This window comes from Thermobia domestica, chromosome 3, assembly GCF_964235325.1.
Source record: "Thermobia domestica chromosome 3, izTheDome1.hap1.1, whole genome shotgun sequence".
In the NCBI taxonomy this organism is placed as follows: Eukaryota; Metazoa; Arthropoda; class Insecta; order Zygentoma; family Lepismatidae; genus Thermobia; species Thermobia domestica.
Window position 1 is genome coordinate 212,694,452 of NC_137456.1, and position 21,935 is coordinate 212,716,386.

At 37.6% G+C, this 21,935-nt stretch overlaps 1 long non-coding RNA gene across 1 annotated transcript in view; it reads right to left on the reverse strand.

Moving 5' to 3' along the window:
• LOC145680951 (uncharacterized) overlaps positions 1-21,935 on the reverse strand; it is a 40,865-nt gene that overhangs the window by 5,782 nt on the left and 13,148 nt on the right. The gene's annotated exons all lie outside the window — the stretch shown is intronic.

Below are 21,935 nucleotides of genomic sequence, written 5' to 3' on the forward strand. Positions count from 1 at the left end.
AAATAATCAGTAGCAAAGAGTATATATACTTGTGTATTTATTCTATATTAGCAGTAATTTAATGAACTTAATTAAAAATATTGAAAATAATAATAATAATAATAATAATAATAATAATAATAATAATAATAATAATAATAATAATAATAATAATAATAATAATAATAATAATAATAATAATTTGGACTTGAAGATATAAAACCTCAATTGAAGACAAAAAAGGAAAAAAATGTCTCGTTTTTGAATGTTTTGTTCACATTTTTACTTTTTGTTGCTCTTTATATAGGCCTAGATAAAATTAAGTGAATAAAGTTTTGGTAAATAGCTCTTAACAATTTATTTCAGTTATAAAGTTCACGTGTCAACCTAGAAGAAGAATGTCATGAGATTGAAGCTTAAATGAAGCTCATTTATGATTGCCAATATAGGAAATTTTGTTTTCAATTGCAATGACGACGCCAAAGCTGGGCTTTGTTAGACCGTGGACTACAGACTTACTTAGACAAAATTAAAATCTGTACCAAGATACATGCAATCAGGTTGTTCTTGAGCGAGAAGGAAGGATTTACAAATTGACTAAAATTTCATTCCTGACATTCTTTTAAAATTAGTTGCAACTACTACTAAAGAAATTCGTGTATGAAATGTTATTTCTCTTCATCAAAGACTATAGAACTAACTGAAATTCTTGTCGTTGTTCGAAGAAGAATGGTAAAACTCATATATACATCATTTGGATTGAAACAATAAAAACCTAAGACACTTCCACGCCCCCCTTCCCCGAAGCAAAATATGACCAATTGCACACTACATGATAGTCTACGCAAAAGTCGCAAATTAAAATTCATACAAAGCAATATGTGAGGCGCATGTAAAAGAAGAGTAAGCTCCCCCCCAAAGCTCATGTGGGTTCCCCCATTGTATTTATGAATATACAATATTTGGCATAATTTGAGTGCAAATTGTCTTAAAATCTTCATATTATATATATATATATATATATATATATATATATATATATATATATATATATATATATATATATATATACCTTCTGCATCTGAATGGGTTCCCCAAATTTACAGAGAAATGGGTGCCCTTGGAAAAGAGTAGATATATTTTACGTGAGGTGGCAACACTGACGAAGTTGTGCATACGCAAGAGCAATCTTAGTATTCTGTGCTTGCAACAGTGATAGAATCGTCCGAGTGGAATTGCGTACTTGCAAGTATCTGTAAGGTGAAATGGCTGTTGTAATACAAAATTCCGCCAAATGTAAAGTGAGATCTGTCGCACGATTCCTGAACGCCAAAGAACAGAATGCAGCTGCCATCCATTGAGAATTGTGTGGTATTAAGGGACTGACAGTAATGAGTGAAGGGAAGGTCATGCAATGGTACTGAATTTCGCGAAGGGTATTCAATTGTTCATGACGATGAGTGTAGCAGAAGGCCTAGTGTTTCGAAGGACGACTTGGTGGAACGCGTTAAGGAGAAAATGTGATCAAATCGCTGGAATACAATAACTGAACTCGCCAATGTGGACCATTCATCTCGATATGCCCTTATATATTTTAAATTAAAAGATAAAAACGCTCACATCTTACACTGTCCAAATATTAGCAGGGAAACATTGTTTGGCATACCCTCCGATACCACAGGAGTAACAGTGTTGTCAATCCAAAATGAAGTTTTATCTTTTTAAATAGCACTACATCTGATTATTACGTATTTCAAATCTACATGTTAAACGAAAACATCGATGTTAATTTATTATTCAGTGTTGCAAACTGAGGATGCTACAGTATCACAAACGTCCTAATTTTGATATCCTCTACAGCAGTAATAATGCAAATGAGACGGACGGGCCAACGCAAATCAAAAGTGCCTTAATGTCTAACACTAGGATCATGATATGATATCTTGAATGATTACGAACAAAGTTCAGGGAATTGAAAATTTAACTTTTTTCAAAATATTTTATTTCGAAAAACTAGTGCGGTCCTCCTTTCATACATGCACCAATAAATTGCTGCAAACATCCAGTATAATGGTCAGCGTCTGTTAGGAAAACGTCAGGATAGAGTCGTAATGTTTCACTTCCATTGCAATTTATATGACTAGCCTATATATGAATAGCATGTCGTCCTGTTGGCGGTTTGAATAACACACCATGTTTTAGTCCATAGCAAGACACAGATGACGATGTGTGAACTCCAATTTCAGTGGTGGCGCTAGGATCAACTAGGCGGTCAGAACACTTCCCGCTTTCTGTTTGGCAAGTCGCTGTTGCCACGTTTTCACCCTACCCCTCTTCCCCGTCCCTTCCCTTTTCGTTTCACCTAAACGTCAAAAAGTAGGACGAAAGAGTCTTTTTTACTCAGTATCATTTAATATTGTGTTGGTAGTGGATACAAAATTTGTTTATTTTGCAACCTAAAACTATTTTAAGACTACCGCATGTCTGTTAGTATCTATCTCCCGTGTAGGCATTGGGAATGCGGCGTAGGATCGACACTGCGTACGATCGAAAAATTCAGCTCAAAACCTGTTTCGATCCTACGCAGTTTCGATCGTACGCAGTGTCGATCGTACGCAGTGTTGATTCTACGCAGTTTCGATCCTACGCAATTTTGGTCCTACGCAGTTGCCCTGAAATAATTTAAGTTTTAATCATGCGCTCAAAAAAAATTTTTTTTTCTCTCTCTCTTTAATTTGTTTAACCTGTGCAGCTATAAATTAGGGTTATATTCATGGACTCCACACGACCTAAACTGCGTAGGATCGAAACTGCGTACGGTCAAAACTGCGTACGATCGAAACTGCGTACGATCGAAACTGCGTAGAATCCAAACTGCGTAGGATCCACACTGCAGGTAGGATGGAAAAGTTACAGGCGTATGGATTGAGAATCAATTATGATTTGTAATGACTATGTCAGAAGTGTAATACTAACTTTGAAACAGCTTCGACGGAATATAATGTAAAATAGTTATGTAATATGAAGAATTTAAAGTAATGAAGAATATGATGTATGATGAATATTGAAGGATAAGAATAATAATAATGTTTAACGAATATTTCGATTGTAAAGATACTATTTCGTAGAGATGCAAAAAAAAAAAAAAAAAGCCGGCTTTTTTGAATCGATGTTTTTTTTTCACATAAAAAGCCGGCTTTTTTGGAAAAAAAACGAGAATTTTGGAAATTTTGGCTTTTTTCATTTTCATGATTTTTCTATCTAAATAGCTTTCTTACAGTATATTCTATACTTAGATAAGAATTCCATGACCTAAATGCCATATTTCGCTCTAAAATTCACCATCAAGATGGATGGAGCCAGTGGCGTATTTAGGGGGGGGCTTCCGGGCTTAAGCCCCCCCCGAAATCTTACTTACTGTAGTCAAGTATATGAAATATCTTGCCGAATTTTCACATTTTCAGGCAAAGCCCCCCGAAAGTTAGTAAAGCCCCTCCCGAAACAAAATCGTAAATACGCCACTGGATGGAGCACATGTTTTACGAATTAAAGCTAACATGAAGAATGTAGTATTTGAGGGTAATTTTAGAGGCTATTTAACTTTATTTTAACTTTTGAGTTATCGATATTTTTTCTTCTCGATATCATTTCAGTTTGTCGTCTGTTTCATTTCTAAGAGCTTAGTACTCTAGCTTCTAACGCAGAAGTTAAACTTACGTTTTTCTATATATCCGTCAAAGCGTACGTTTTTCAATATATCCGTGTAACCGTACTTCCACATTTCTGTTATACTGTAGCTGTGCAACGATTTAGCAATAATTTTCCGGATACAACCTTGAATACTAATTTATACAAATAATCAGTAGCGGATTTAGAAACTTACTTTGGGACGGGTTTCTCTGATTGTTTCATTTTCTAAAATCTCCTAATTTTATTTGGGAGAAGCTTGAAGCTTATGAGTACAGGCATAACTAATACTGTATTTCGTTTCGTTTATATATTTAGCGATAATCTTCCGGATACAACCTTGAAGATCATTTTATACTGAGAATCAGTGGCGGATTTAGAAAAGTATTTAGGGAGGGTTTTTTTCTTACTAATGTTTAGTTTTTCTAAACATTCGTAATTTTTATTTGACGGCAGCTTAAAGTTAATGAGTAAAGGCATAACTAATAGATATTTCGTTTGTTTTAGACATTCCGTAATTTTGGGGAACAGGCTTCAGTCCGAAAGACCGCCCCCCCCCCCCCAACTCTCGCAAAACCGTCACTGCTGGTAATTAGTAATAATAACGATTTAAAAACAATAAGAAATGAAGTCAGCCAACTCACAGTATACGCACTATTTCTACTTCATAGATGGAATGAAGAAAAGTTTTGTCAGAATGGTCGAATGCCGAGTTGAATCCCGGACTTCCCAATAGAAGCGCAAAAGCTCCAGTCAATCATGTTTGTTGTGCAGTTGTATTTATCTTAACTTAAATATATTCCGTAGTCCTTTTTTGTGTGTGTGTTGGTGGGGTGGGGAGAGTTCCATAATGATATGAAGGGTGTGAGCCAAGAACATGGTAACTAACAAATTTTCAATTGCTGAGTTACGCAGCATCAGATAGGCAGCAACGCATACCGCTTCGTTTAATCCCTCATGTATAGACTTATGTGAAAAATCAGCTTTCCGACTTTCAAAATGGATTGTGCAGCAGAAAATTTCTAATTTCTTAAAATAGTAAAATTATGGGTTACCATGTTCTTATCTCACACCCTTTATGTTCAATCCCTCTTGTTAAAAATACAGAAAACTTGAGGACTGAATAAACCGTGATGGTGCTTATATAAAACTGTAGAATTTCAAGAATATACAAAACCGAAAGCTCTAGGTGTGCAGCCTTTAAGTGTATCATATAAATCTAAGTATTTTTCTTATGTTTTATTTTAATTTTATTTTGTTCCAAGAAGACGGTATGGAATATTTTGAAGTAAAAATACTATATAGAATTTTGCTACTTATTTGAGTATTTTTTAAAAAGAAGTATTTACTTTTAGGGTTGGCTGGTTTACACCAGCTGTTTTTCTTCTTTTTTTTAAATAAACAACTGGTTTAAACCGAAAAAAAATAAAAGGTACGAAAAATGCGAATCGTGTGAACTTCATGGTGACGTTTCCATACATCAAACCATCTGCATTAATTTTATTTCCTTTTCACCTTTTAATCAAGGTATCCCATGTTCAATTCTCGGTCGAACCACAACCCTTCTTTCATGCGTAAACAAAGTAGCGGTTCGGATGTCACTTTAAGCGAAAGTCTTCTCCTTGATAACCTCGGTATTACGTAAGGATGTTAAGCCTGAACATACGAAACGAAACTCAATTGTATATTTCTGCATGCCTGAATGCCTGTTGTTTTATAAAGAAGCCAAGGTTGCTTAAATATACTGATATAAATTGACAAAATTTATCGATTGCCTACGTAGCTTCCAACATTAGCTTGGATTGTATTTTCAATGATATGTACGCACTAAATTTGTAATTTAATACCTCAGTTTTAGCGTACTGATTATGATACGTTGACCTTTAAATTTTACATGCAAAGCAATAACAGGATTTTTTCCGTTATTGTTTTACATTTAGAGTAATGACGGGATTTTCCCGATGGCTAGGGCGGGAGTTTCTCAATTTAAGAAATTTACTGACCGGACTTCTTTAAGCTTATGTGACCTCTTCCAGCGTAACCCCGTTGTTGCATAATAACACCAAGGCGAAACAAACTTATTTCTGTCAATATGTAATATAAATACCAGTGGCGGCTGGTACTATATGTTGCATGGTTGTGCAACCGGATATTTTTTTAATACTAAAAATATTTTTAAGTGTTAAAGTAGTGTATCAGTAAAAAATAAACCTTTGGTCTTGAACGCAAAACAGTATTGATGCATTCCTGAAAAAAGTCAATTAAAAAACGGAAAGAAAGAGAGAGATTTACCTTTCCAGTGGCAGCGAACGTTGCCACTGGAAGCAGTAACATTGAGCATATGGCAGCGAGCTCCTATCTCTTAACATGGGGAAGTGGATTTATTCTTGCAACGCTCCTATCTTCGTGTATTGGACCCTTACGGTTGCATTTTCTTCCGCAACTGGTCAGCTTCTGTAATAGTTACGAATTCCTCCGCTCAGCAGCGCTTGACTCAATTGATAGGGTGAGCAAGATACAGACGCGTGGAAGAAAGAAGTTATTCACAAAACATAAGCTCGCAAAGAACAAATGTAAGTCTGGTGGTAGCAGGGACGGATCCAGGCTGAAAGTTTGGGGGGCGGTCGTTCGAAGTCAATAGATTTTATTTAACATTTATAATACAAAGGTGAAAATCCTTGGGATAAGATTTATTTTTTAAAAAATCCTATTCTGGGGGGGGGGTAAATCGAGTCTCCAAGAAGAAAATGTCTTACTACTGGTCTAATTCCTAGCTCTGTGTCTTTCGTGCACATGATTCCGTGTTCGATTTCCGACGGAGATCATAAATTAATATCAAATCATTCACTTCCAATACTCATCTGTCTTCTTTAGCCTAATTTGCTGGAATGTTAAACTTTTTTTTTTTTTTTTTTTCATTTTCAAAGGAAAACATCTTAGATTTCCTGCTTCTTTACAGACAAAAAAATACGTGGTTCCTGAAAATGGACTTTTTGTTCCGTATATTTATACAAAGCAATGCTAACAAAATGCATATTGTCGGAGGAGAGTGGTGTTTCTGGACCCTAAAGAAAATAAAGCGGAAAATATTTGCGGTAGCGATGCTTTCTATTCAGAGAAACTTGGCGAGCAGCATTTCAGATTTCAATAAAGTCATAGAAAAATTTGAAGCCCGAAAGATCGAAGAAAGACCTTCCATTCTAAAATAATGCATAGTTTATATAATTAAATAATTTTGTTTAACTGTGTGCATGCAATTTTCTTTCCTTTTTTTTTTCTTTTCTTTTCGGATTAACACCATCATTCATGGATTACAGCACATACTATATATTCGATTTATCTCGTGTTTAATAACATGAGTGTAGAGGTTTTGTATATAAATAGTGTATAAACGTATTGATAGTGGTTGTTTGAAAAAAAAGGAAATAGCTTATCTATTAAATTAATATTAGAGAAATAATTTAATCAATAACATACAAATATAACTTAAAAGACTTTCCTCTTCATACTTCCTGAATATTTCTTGGATAAGACTCAAGAATGCTGGGGGAGGGGAACACTTGCGCGTACCTACATACCTTTGATATTGCAACATTGCAACCGGTGCTTGTACAGGCTACGAGCCGCTACTGATAAATACATAAAGCAAAATATCTAAACCCAAACAAACCTGGTTTAAACCAAAAAAGCCTAGTTTAAACTCCCCCCAAAAAACGGGGTTTTGGCATTTTCAAAAACAACCATGGCTCTTGCCAACCCTGCTTACTTTTGTTTGTAGGAGGTTAAAAAAAAATCTTATTATATACATTGGTTAATCCTTTGGAATTCATAATGTAAATATGTTGAGAAGTAAAACTGTTTGAAATATCTTTTCGAAATTCATGGTTTATTTTCGAGGTTTTATATTATTATCGGCATCAACCACTAATTAAATGACGTTTTGTGTTGTAGAGAAGCGAAACAAAATCTGGTTTATCAATTTAAAGCAGAATTTTCAAAAAAGCCCAAAATTTCCCAAGCAAAAAAGCCAAGCAGAAAAAACAGAGTTTTTTTTTCCAAAAAAAAGCCGGGTTTTTTCCAAGCCCTTGCATCTCTATTATTTCGTAAAGGCTGTCAGAAAGTTAGAGAAACAAAAGTCAGATAAAGATTCATATGCTGTTCTGTGTGTACTTGTCTGCGTAATATGAATGAAAATTTATATGATTTTATGTACAGCTTAACGACCTAATCACCAGTTATTCATATGTATGTCAACAACGTTACAATATTGTACTTCGCTTTGCGAGTTTCTCATTTGTACACTGAACCTCAAATCGATTTATAATTGGAACACGTACCCGTGGGAGTAGGAGCATTTCAATGTATTCCGTTACATTTCACAAAAATATTTTTAACCGTAAAAGATTCGAAATTAAACTACTATTCAAATAGAGAATAAAATTACGAAAGTTTACAAATATTACTGGAAATCAATGCTGTCATCCATTTTGAACATTTTAAAAGAACATAGTTTCTAATGTATTGAAATTTCATTTCTTATGAATAGTTTGAAACGTTGTAAATAGTTGTAAAGAACTTGGAGAAAATTCGTCAAAATCCTCCTACAATGGGGAAGCCGTGTTAGACATGGAGTTAGTGGATGCAGATGGTGGCATTGGAAAAGTCCGGGTCTCCCGAGCACAGTGGTGATATCAGAAACCGGGCCCCAGCCATGAGGCTCCAGAAAAATGGGGTCCCGAAGTTTTGGGCGCGGGTTCTTTCTATACGCCTATTAAACATGGAATTGTATGTGGGTGGTGAAGTTGGAAATGTTTGGGTCGTCTGAGCACAGTGTTAACGTCAGAAATTGGGCCCTTGTCTCAAAGGTCCAAAAATGGTGTCCGGAAATTTTGAGCTTGGCTTCATTATATTTTTCTTTTAAGCATGGAGTTATTGGATACATATTGTGGTGTTGGAAAGCTCCGGGACCTGAGACTCCAGAAATGAGATCCCAAAAGTTTGGGTTCAGGTCTCTTTTATTTGCCTATTTAACATGGTGTTGTACTATAGTGTTCGAGTTTGAAAGGTCGGGGTCGATTAACGAAAGCGGTAATGTCAGAAATTGGACCCTGGCCTCGAAGCTCCAGAAAATGTGGTTCCGAAATGTTGGGCTCGAGTCCACTCTATTTCTCGTTTAAGCATGGAGTTGTTGCATAATACAGATGGTGACGTTGGAAAGATCCGATTCCCCTCAGCACAGTGGTGGTCAGGAACCGGGTCCCCACCATGGGGTCCCAGAAATGGAGTCTCAATGTTTTGGGCATGAGCCCCTTCTATACGCCTATTAAACATGAATTGTTGTACAAAGGTGAAAAACTTGTATCTTCCTTAAAAAAAAAAAAAAAAAAAGCTTGTATCTTCCTTATAATTATTAGATAATAATCTCAGCTCCTAAACACGTATAAAAGATACCGAAGTTATATTTCAGCAAAAAACAATTACCATAAAACATCTATTTGCATGTGTAATGACTGAAATGTATTATACTTTGCTTCCCTCCCAAATAAATTCATTTCACCATTCCATTTATTCTCATCATCTGCGTCTCCTTTAGTCTACCCAGGATGACAGTCGGACATAAAACTTAAAGATTGCATTTTCATTTTCACATTTGGAGACCCTATCTGTGTTCCTTGAGTGCCCCAAATGCTAAATAATAATGGGTTGGAAGGCCCATGAAGTTTAGTACCTGGTACACCCATTATCTCAACTTGCCCAAAAAGTTGAGGGCTCACGTTAAGTTAACGCCCCAAAACTTTGGTTTTCACACCTTATTAACTATATTGGCCCAAAAGATGAAATTTGTTAGCCCGTCGATCTTTATCTCGACTAGCCCAGAAAGTCGGGAGGCTCTGGTGAAGTTAACCCCCAAATTTTCGGCGCCTATATCACATTAACTATGGGAGAACGAAAGCTGAAATTTGGTAGCCCATCCAGCCCGTAGACAGTACTATGTAGGCAATTCATTCTATGGACCAGCCCAGAAACTTGAGGGGGGGGGGGGGCTCACGTTAAATTAAAGCCCGAAATCTTTGGCGCGCATATCTCATTAACCCTTTCGGGACAAAATCGATTTTGGGGTTTTCGTAGACTTTCAGTTAATGATTTGTTGCCCAAACACTGTTAGCCCGATTGATATCGTTTACGTCTTGTATTTTAGAAGAGGGACATGGCTATTTTTTGGTGTAAGTTAGATTGCAGTGTTGCTAACGGGAGGGATTATTGAAAAAAATGTAGGAGTGAATTTAAAAAAAAAAATCCCTAGCCGAATTTCATGATTTTTTCTAGCTGGCAACACCGAAGCCACATGGGTTCAAGTCACCTAAAAAGAATTTTCTGGTATGTTGACAAGGTACAGTAAAAACCTGAAGTCGATGGCTGCCATACAAAGAGAGAAAGAAAAAAACTCATAATACACATGAAATTTTGGCACTTCTTACGCGTCAGAAGCAAAAATCGGCATACATGGTGGTTCACCGGCTTCCCTAATTATCCAATCGTGCTCCTCTATGGTGCGTTTTGTAGGCCAAGAATGATTCCAGACAGTTGTACGTTGGTTTGAATATAGCCAAGGACACTGAAATAATAGGGGGGAAAGGATAAATTTCCCAAATTTTTTACAAACAATTACAATTAACATTAAATTACAATTAAAAAAAGTTTTAATCATTTGTTTTAAATATTTTGTTTTAAACAAAACAACCCTGGAAGTTAGTAAATTTGGAACGAAGCCCAAACTAGCAAAAACTTGAACTAATAACATGAACCTTCGATTGTGCCACCTGCAAAGTTTATAAAAGAAGTGACAATTCACAGCAACTAGGTAACTAAGAAAATGTTAAGCTAAGTCAATTGAACTTAACGGCAATCTTCTGAACAAGGAATTTGCCAACTTGATCAGAAGCAGTGGCTTTTGGGGGAAGGCTTCTCCTTTCTCCCTGCTGAGACATGACTTAGCTTTTTTGGTCCTCCTGAATAAGTCATAGTCCCCCAAGAAAAACTTCCTGGGTACACCCCTGTATGATTATTTAATTATATTTGTCACTATTTTATTTGTCAGTTTCGTTTCTATGCAGTTTCGACCGTACGCAGTTTCGATCGTACGCAGTTTCGACCGTACGCAGTTTCGACCGTACGCAGTTTCGATCCTACGCAGTTTCGATCCTACGCAGTTTCGATCCTACGCAGTTTCGGTCGTATACAGTTTCGATCCTACGCAGTTTCGGTCGTATACAGTTTTGATCCTACTCCGGTTTTTCCCTATATAACTTCAAAAAAAATACTATTACTTAATATTCTGTGATTATAAAATAATTGTTTTTTTTATTGTTCGATCATATGACCTTATCTGTTTTCGATCCTACACCGGTTTTAGTTTCGATCGTACGCAGTTTCGACGCTACGCAGTGTCGATCCTACGCATGCAACCCTAGGCATTTGCATAAGTTCTTTATTCTTTTTATATACCGGCACTTTTAGGTATGCATTCTGCTGTTCCATTATTATAATTGGTTTAAAATTTCTTGCACTACATTAAAACAAAGACCACGAAAGACTTACTATATAGCAATGCAATAGACTAGGCTTCTTCAATCTATTTATTTTATATCACTACCCCCTTTTATTACATCTTCTTGCCTGAGACCCTCACAATTAATTTCCTGTTTATAAGTTTTTTTGATTATTGCTGCTCATTGCTTACAGTTGTGTTATATTTGTATTTTTCTTATATTTAAATCTGCAGATTTTAACGAGTTCCATTCCTCTTTTATTCAAATTGTTTTTTAGAACGAGTCTCGTAATTCCTCAATTGCTTTTTTTTTTCCTATTTGGGAACAAGTGTACAAATAAAAATATGTCTATCAAAAGTAGTTCAAAATATTTTTTAAAAATATTTTTCTGCTATTCGACTCTAATTACATTTATCATTTACATCTCCCTTCGTACCCTCATATCGGGCCGCGGTGGTTAATTGGTAAGCTGGTGGCAATAGCCGAGTGGTCTCGGGGGTTCGGCTTCGGATCATGAGACGCAATCCACTGGGGGTTCGAATCCTTCTGAAGAGCATCATCAGATTTTTAACTGTCCTGGCTTTCTGTGTTCATGTCCCTGTCGTGTTCTATTACCCAGAAATTGCATGAACTGTTCATAACGAATAGTATCCCTTTTAGGACGAACTTTAAAAAAGAAACACTTATGGTGCATGGGCTTCTTGGCTCGAGCCAAGTGAGCTTTGTGGTGGACAAACATAGTTTCCACGTGTTCCCTCGAGGTTCTCCCGTTTCCTCCTACCTCATTCCACCATTTAATTCATTCCTCATCACAGTCTCCTTTAGCCTAGCCGACATGATCATAGGTCGCATTTCATTTTTTCAACCCTCATATTCTCACGAGTCCAAGGTTGAGAAACCTCGAAACCTCTCCTTCGTAACAACTCCTGAAGTAACTTTACGATTAGAAAATACGTTTGATTGTCTCAGTATTATTGTAACTTTTTTCGCGGTGTGTCTTGTACTACATGTTTATTCTATAATTTCCTCACTTATGTTTTGCAACTGGCGTGTTGAGTTTATATACATATATATAGGGGGACTTTTAAGGACGACCCGCGCCAAGGGCCCTCCACTTGGCCAGTCGACACTGATTGAACGTTAACCAACTTCCCAGGGGCGGATCCAGGGGGGGGGCGATCGGGGCGATCGCTCCCCCAGAAGAGGAAACTTTCTTATTTTATATGTATAAATAAAACCCATCCCAAAGTTTGGAGCCCTTAAAAGTAGCACTATGACAACCCACCGCCCCCCCCAGAAGTCGGTCCTGGATCCGCCCCTGCAACTTCCTGATACAGCCAGAGACACCAATTTATACTGAAAACAGAAACAATCTATAACAATATAAGACGAAGTTGAAAGAAGTTGACCAGTAGCTGCACTGAAAAATATCATTTATTTGCTTGATGGAACTTGAGGAAAGCATCTGGAGAAACCTCAGACAGGATAAAAAGTCTTCGGATTTGAACCTGGGATTATCACATTAACAAAGAAGATCGCTAACCACTAGCCTATATTTTTGATTGATTTTTTTAAAAAGAATTATGTTTACCGTCTCTTTCAGCAGCGAGGCAATATGGGACGTGGATCTACAGGTTAATGAGGAATCCGAACCACATGTGCTCCTGCCGATAACCACTTAGGCACGAGGGAGCTATTACCCTACATTTGGTCGATAAGCATTTCCCTTTTAAAATCTCGGGTTTCCCCTCACATTCCTGCGAGTAGCATGTTTCCACGCAGGTTTTCTGAAGGGAATTTGAAGGACATTGTTTCATTTTATCTCACAAAAACAATAAAAGACATAGTGGAAGATACGTAGCTACACAGAAAAAAGAAATTCAAATAAATTTAAATCTTAAATTACTATAAACACAGCATCTTTATTTTGACATATAACAATCCTACTGTTTGCAAAATCATTCAATTGTTCTGTAATATCATGCACTTACTTGAATAAATATTCCAGAGAAGCAATATACTCCATGGTTAAATTATTATCTTCTCACATTGTTTTAATACGTAATGGGTTGACTCCCTGTGGGATGTTATTTTTCTATCCCAAGTTAAGTTGCCTCATAATACTCGCTTACCTTCCCTTGCTATAACGCTCGTTCAGTTAATTCTCTGGCTAGAAAACAAATCTTGTTGAAGGATACTAAGTGAAAATAAAAAGTTACTTATAGATTAAGAGTTTAAAAAGTTTAGAAATAAATTTTATTCATAACTTACTGTAGAGCACACTCGTGTCTATGTGGACAGCGTACGCGTCTTTGGCGCGGGAGACCCCGGTTCGAATCCCGGCAGAGCTCATGTGGTTCGGATCCCAAGTTAAGCAGTAGGTCAACATCCCACATAATCTTGCTGCTGAAACGGACCCTAAACTTTAAAAAAAAGTCATATCGTAACCAATTATATTTATTTTCATTATATATAGACCTCATGATTGTTCAGCCGACAAAGAAAATAATATATTTGTCGAGTAGGACTCGACAATAAAGGGGAAGAGAATAACGAACACAAGAAAATTAAACATTTTTTTCTTTTTGCATTATTAGCACAATATAGTTGTTATAACAACAGTAACTACAAGAGTACATAAATTTGCAACACTGTTTTTAGTTCGCATATTTTCCGTCGATCTTGTCATCTGTGGCGCACTATGGCATTGTCTTGTATTCAACACTCGCAGCAGAATGACCGCACTCTTGTACTGTAGCTTCTTGAACACACATGCTATCTGTATGTGAACCGAGGAACTACGCAATGAGCACCAGCGCCATCTCTAGACTTTCTAGACCACTGTACTAAGCTTGTTGGTTTCAATATCTACCGCTTCGAACTTATTGTTCCCATGCTTTCGGCCTTCGTTAACTATGTCAATATGCCCAATATGCTGTATATATTCATAGGCCCTTTTTTGCTTATCTGGGTGTCAGGAATCATTACCCCTAGTTATATTACCCCTGCTTTCTCGCTTTTAAATTGTCCTAGATTAGTAATATAAATCAAATTTGCGACTTAAAGTTACCGTGTTTACGAAATTTTCATGCGAATAAGGTAGTGGGATCATTTGGACTAGGTAGAAGAAACAAACTAGGTCAAATGCTTATCTATTTCTGTAAACAGCATGATCTGGTGGTAATGAACACGCGGTTTAAGAAAAGAAAAACCAAGCTGTACACGTGGAAAAGTCCAAGAGATAAGAAACGCTACCAAATCGATTACATTCTTATGAAGCAACGTTTCAGGAATAGTGTACGAGACGTAAAGACACTGCCAGGAGCGAACATTGATTCGGATCACAATCTCCTGGTGGCGGAAGTGCAAACCAGGTTAAAGTCGATCAAGAAAAATGGGAGAAAAAATCGAAAATGGAACTTGGAGCGACTAAGAAATATCGACGATGATGTGAAAGAAGAGATTGAAAAAAAAAAATGTGTGCAATGGGCGATATAGTTGACAATATAGAGAATAGTTGGGGAAAAGTTAAACAGATTCTACTTGACACACTCCACAATAACATTGGCAGGATGGAAAGAGCACCGAGAAAACCATGGATAACTGAAGCAATGCTTAAGAAGATGGAGGAACGCAGAAGGGCGAAAAACGCGGACATCAATGAATGCAGAAGGCTGAATAATGAATTGAGAAGAGAAACTGACAAAGCCAAAGAAAAGTACATTGTAGCAAATATGTGAAGAAATAATGGAACTTCAACGGCGCAGCAGATATGATCTGATGTAAGAGAAAGCACAAGAATTAGGAGGGAAAGTATACGAACGTTCGGCATCGAAGATCAACAAGGTAATGTAACCACTGACCATCAAAGAATCCTTAGAATGTGGGAGGAATACATAAAAGATCTGTATGATCAGAAGAACCGCCCCAAAGATATTGCGATCGAAGCAGAGAAAGAGGTGGATGATGAAAAAGGACCCAATATATTGAAAAGTGAAGTAGTGCAAACAATCAAAGACATGCGAAGAAGAAAGGCCACTGGAGACGACTACATTCAAGTAGATTTTCTCAAGGGATTAGGAAACAAGGCAATGAAAGTACTGACTTCACTTATTAACAAGATCTACCTGAATGGAGAATGGCCAAAGGATTTTCTTGATGTTACAATGATTGCATTGCCCAAGAAAAACAAGACCATTAGAACCACACAGAACCATTAGCCTCATTTCCCAAACTGGAAATATCATTGCACGAATACTAAGCAGGCGGCTGGAAAATAAGATAGAGGAGAGGTTAGAAGAAGATCAATTTGGATTCCGGAAAGGAAAAGGCACCAGAGATGCTATTTGATTGATAAGAATTATATCAGAAAGAATTCTTGATGTAAAGCAAGAGTTGTGCTTATGCTTCATTGACTGGCGAAAAGCTTTCTTGGATTGGCTTGGACACATCTTGAGAAGAAATTGTCTTCTTCACACCGCCATAGAAGGAAAGATGGAAGGGAAGCGAGGAATAGGAAGAAGAGGAACACAGCTGATCGATGATTTGAAAGATAAAAGAAAATATTGGGGGTTAAAAGAGGAAGCTGAAGATCGAGAAATTGGAAAAAGCATTTCCAGGCCCAAATCTAAAATTGAAAAAGAAAATCCTTATTAGTCCCAGGACCTGCAGAAAGACAGAATACTTAATAATTACAATACTATCGTTCAATTTCCACCTCTGACGGTGGAAAATGTATAAGGAAGATTATCAAGACCTAAAGGAAATTCGTAAGGATTCAGGGTAGTTTTCTAAAACTTCGTCTTTGGAAGGCAGTCTAAGTTTCTGTGAACAGAATAGTACCATACAAATATCGGCAGGGGTTTATTAACACCGCCTGCAATACCAACAGGTTAATAGTATTGTAAATCCAACATACAGGGTTTGTCCGGAAAGTAATAGGACTGAGTCGATTTAAATATATATATATATATATATATATATATATATATATATATATATATATATATATATATATATATATATATATATTGAGCCAATCGTTACAATTCTTTAAAAACTTTCAAAATAGGCTCCTTCTGCGTCGATGCAGCGCTGCCAGCGCGATTTCCAAGCATTGAAGGCGTCACGGAAGTCATTCTCCAGAATAGCCTTGAGAGCCGCGGTGCAAGCTGCTTGGACCCCCTCTGTCGTCTCAAAATGCTTGCCTTTCATCGGGCGTTTCAGGTGAGGAAACAAAAAAGAAGTCCGGGGAGGCACATCTGGGCTGTAGGGCGGCTGCGGAAGCGTTGGGATGCCGGCCTTGGTCAGCTAGCTGTTCACAAGAAAGGCGGTGTGAGCCGGGGCGTTGTCGTGGTGCAGCTTCCAGTCGGACCCGATTGACCCTTCGTTTGAGTCTCTTGAGCACTTCCACGTAAAACTTGGCGTTGACGGTTTGTCCAGGAGGAACAAATTCATGGTGGACGATGCCTTTGATGTCAAAAAAGACAATGAGCATCGTTTTCACTTTGGATTTGCTCATTCTTCCCTTTTTTGGGCGAGGAGACGCCGGCGTGTGCCACTCGGAAGATTGCCTCTGTCTCGGTATCATACTCAAAGATCCATGATTCGTCACCTGTGATTACGTTATTCAAAAATTGGGGGTCACTTTCACACATGTTCAAATTGTGTTGGTACAATTCCACTCGCCGCAATTTCTGGTCGTCAGTGAGCACTTTTGGGACAATCTTCGCGCACACCTTGCGCATGTTCAAATGCTCCGTCACAATTTCATGAACCACAGTTTTTGGTAAATTTAACATCTGGGCAATTAAACGAATACTTAGTCGACGGTCTGAGTTCAAAACTTCGCGCACACGAGTCACATTGTCGGTGTTTGTCGAAGTCGAAGGTCTTCCAGCACGGTCTTCATCGGTGACCTCTTCCCGGCCCTCCGAAAAGGCCTTGTGCCACCGAAACACACCACTTCTTGCTAAAGCATCATCTGGGTAAGCCTGCTTGATCATATCAAACGTCTCTGTCGCAGATTTACCAAGTTTAACACAGAATTTAATCGCGTACCTCTGCTCTAACGAACGCTGCATTTTCGGCTTGCACCACTCACAGAAACACGTCGCGCGAAAAAGCCTGTCCTGACTCTCCGTGTGCTCGGAGACAACTGACCAGCCGCTCGTTCGTTAGCTAGGAACGCCCTCTACCGGATCCAGTCGGTGCGCGCACGCTCCGAAGTACAGTCATGGCGGAATAAAATCAGTCCTATTACTTCCCGGACAAACCCTGTAATAATTTATGTTTCAAATAGTACTACATCAGATTATTGCTGATTGGAAATCTATGTGTAAAACGAAAACTTACAATGACATTTATTATTCAGTTATGCAAACTAAGGACGCCACACTATCACAAACTTCCAAAATTTGGTGACCCTACAGTAGTAATAGCTCAAGTAAGACGGACGGGTCCACACAAATCTAAATACTTTCGAGTCCAATACTAGAAGCATATGATGGATCTCGAATGAATAGGAATAAAGTCACAACGGATTGAAAATTGACTTTCTTCAAAAGGCTTTATTAAAAATAAATAAATAAATAAATAAATAAATAAATAAAGAGAGAGACAGAGATGACTCTCAATAGATGTAAAGATCATAATTCTGTTTATAGTAATTTGATATCTCAAATTGTTCTATGTTAAACACTGATCAAAATTTAAAATGATATCTTTCAGTTTAACGTCAATGATTATGACCTTTAGGCGAAGAGAGACTATGATTAATGCAAGTGAATGATTATGGGAGAATTAGCAGAATGAGAAAGTGGGAGGAAACGCAAGTACTCAGAGAAACTACGAACACGATATTGTTTACTACAAACTTACTTGGCCGGGGATTGAACCAGGTAGCCACGAACCAAAGACATGCTAAACACTGGTCAAATTTGAAACACTGCTTAAAACTTTCGAGAACTTGTTGAAATTGTACCTGCCAAAACTATTGTTTGGGTGTTATAGAACCAAAGGAAAGCAATAACAGTTTTCAAAAGTTCTCACATATATGCCATTTATGAACAAGGGAAAAACGCCATATAACTAACTAACTAACTAACTCTATGGCCTATGGAACCCGCAGGTTCAGTGCCGCGTTCACAAAAGCTCTCCACTGACTTCTATCCTTAGCTAATTGCATCCAGTTTCTACTTTGTATTCCTATCTCTGCGAGATCCATCTTAATATTGTCCTCCCATCTGCGCCTAGGTCTTCCTAATGGTCGTTTTCCTATGGGTCTACCAGTCAAGACTTTGAAAGCGTTTCTACTTTCTTCCATTCTAGCTACATGACCTGCCCACCTAAGCCTCCTAGACTTGACGACCCTAACAATGTTGGGTAAGCCGTATAAACTATGTAGTTCCTCGTTATGAAGCTTCCGCCATTCCCCATTCTCGTTCCTCTTGGGTCCAAATATTCTTCTCAGGATCCTGTTCTCAAATACTTTCAGTCTATGTTCTTCCCTCAGAGTAAGCGACCATGTTTCACAACCATATAGAACAACAGGCATGATTATCGTTTTATATATTTTAAGCTTCAAATTCCTCGACAGAATTCGCGACGACAAGAGATTTTGAACCGAATAGTAACACGAATTCCCTGCTTTTAGTCGACATTTAATTTCTTCGTGAATATGATTTTCGTCTGTTAATATTGATCCTAAATATTTGAAAGTATCCACTTTATCAAAAGTATTATTTAATATTTTAACGCCTCCACAATTTGCCGTATTACGGTCCCGACGCACTTCCATGTATTTAGTTTTCTCTGCATTTACTTCTAAACCTATGTCCCTGCAAGCGTTTAATAAGATCTCTGCATTTATTTCTACTGTTCTCCTATCATCCCCTATTAAATTTACATCATCAGCATATGCCATAACCTGGTGAATGCCGTTCAACTCTAGGCCCTGGTTGCTATCTTTGATTTTCCTTATGGCGTATTCCAGCACAAAGTTAAATAATAATGGCGACAACGCATCTCCTTGTTTCAGGCCATTTTCGACGTGGAAGCTCGTGGACAAAAAATTTCCTACCCGGACTTTACTTTGGGATTCACTTAAACATATCTTAATTAATCTAATTAGCTTTCTCGGTATTCCAAGTTCTGTAAGAACGTTGTATAATGTTTCTCTCCTAACCGAGTCGTAAGCCTTTCTAAAATCAATAAATAGTTGATGTACCGGGGTATTGTATTCCCACTTCTTTTCGAGTATTTGGCGAATGGTAAATATTTGGTCGATAGTTGATCGATTTCGTCTGAATCCGCACTGATAATCTCCAATAATTTCATCTGCGTATGGGGTCAATCTTGCTAACAGAATATTTGAAAGGATTTTATAGGATGTTGACAGAAGAGAAATGCCTCGATAATTATTACAGTCAGTTTTGTCGCCTTTCTTGTGAATTGGAACAATGATTGATTCTTTCCACTCTTGTGGCAATTCTTCCTTGTTCCAGATAAGGAGAATGAGTTTGTGTATCTTGTTCCACAATTTTTCGCCTCCAGCTAAAATTAACTCAGCCGGAATTTCATCTACACCCGGAGATTTGTGCTTCTTCAATTTCTTTATAGCGGCTTCCACTTCTATTCGATTGGGTTCTGGAATATACGGTTCTGCGGTGTGTATCTCCTTTTCTCCACGCACATTAGTTCTTGGCTGCGTGTTCAGCAAATCGTCAAAGAAATCTTTCCATCTATTTAAGAGGCTATCCGTATCGGTGAGAACTGTTCCGTCAGATTTCTTTAATATATAAGCACGAGGTTGATAGCCTTTCTTAAATTCGCTGATCCCCTTATACATGTCCCGAATATTTTTATTTTTACTATTATCTTCAAGTTCCTTAATTTTAGCTTTCAAAAAATCGCGTTTCTTTGTTCTAAAAGTTTTGGAAGTTTCCCGCCTGATATCTGCGAAATTTTGTGTAGTTGTTTCATTCGGATTTTGTAGCCACCGTAATTTTGCCTGTTTTCTCTTCTCTGCTAGTTTAATGCATTCTTGGTCGAACCATGGTTTGTTCCTACGTATTTCCGCGTGTCCCAATTTTTCTATTGCTGAACTTTTAATGCTATCTCTAATTTCAATCCAAGTATCCTCAACACTAGTGCACTCCGAGTCTTCTAAAACCGCGAATCTATTCGAAACTTCAATCTGGTATTCCTCTCTTACCTGGCTCTCTTCTAATTTCTTTAAATTAAATCTCTCCGTTTTCGGACATTGAATATTACCTTTATTCAACGATAATCTCTCCCGTATTATCGCTACTACCAGGTAGTGATCAGTGTCACAATCAGCCCCTCTAAACGACCGGACGTCAATTATGCTAGATTGTCTTCTTCTATCTACTAAAACGTGATCAATTTGATTATGTGTTTTTCCGTCTGGTGATGTCCAAGTGTATTTATGAACGTCGCGATGTGGGAATTTTGTACTCTTCACGATTATGTTTTTGGATGTTGCAAAGTTCACGAGTCTAACACCGTTGTCATTACTTTCCTTATGCAAACTTTCGTTCCCTATAATCGGTTTGAAAATATCCTCTCGTCCTACCTTCGCATTGAAATCCCCTAGTAGAATTTTCATATGGTATCGCGGGAGTTGGTCAAATATCCGTTCCACTTCTTCGTAAAAACTGTCTTTTATATCGTCATCCTTATCTTCAGTTGGGGCATGTACATTTAAAACAATAATATCACACCACCGTCCCTTGAGAGTAATAAAAGAAAGTCTATCAGTAACAAATTCAACCCGTTTAATTGCTGGTAATAGACGTTTATGAACGAAAAACCCTGTTCCTAACTGGTGATTTTTATTTCCTTCCCCGTAAAAGAACGTAAAATTTCCGGAATTCTCAGACCCATTTCCTTCCCACCTAACTTCCTGAACTCCTACTACGTCCATTCTGTATTTCTCTAACTCACTCGTTACGGATTTTAACGCGCCTGCCCTATACAGACTCCTAATATTCCATGTTCCAAATCTCATGTCCATTTTCTTTTGCTGATGTCGTGCCAAGTTATCAGTCCTTGTCCGAGGCTTTTGTGAATATTTCTGAACAAGTGCTTTTTTTACAGGATGAGGGTGTTAGCCTTACCCAAACCCCCAAGCTGGAGGACCACTCCTAGTCGTCTGTCCGCGACTGCTTATTCAGTATATTCGCAGCTAACCTCTATATCTAGAGGCCTTCTCCTCGATCCGCAACCTGAGGACGCGCCATGCCGTGGTGACAGGAACCCACGTTACACGGAAAAACGCCATATAGCATTTTTAAAACCATTTTTTCAATGTCTTCGGAGCGGTTTAAGATATCGAATTGATGTCAACGGCATTATAATCTTTGTATAGTCAAAGATATCTATGTAATTGAATAGATACTTATTTAGGCACTTTTTCAGAATAAAATCCTTCGAAGAGAGTCACATTTTTAATTTGTTGTAAATTTGTTTCAGGGTGGCGTCAAGCCGACTGACACATTTTAAACATTAATATTACGGAGTCCTAATAGCTTATATTAAATGGTGGGGTCAAATCGAAATAGGAAAGAACGCCACGCTATTTGGTCAGTCGCAATGGAGCACAGGACATTGTGTTACCTTAGTTCGTATTTATTACAAAACTGTCTGTGCCAGAGCCTTTTTTTTTTTTTTTTGACGAAACTTTAATGTTGGTGGACA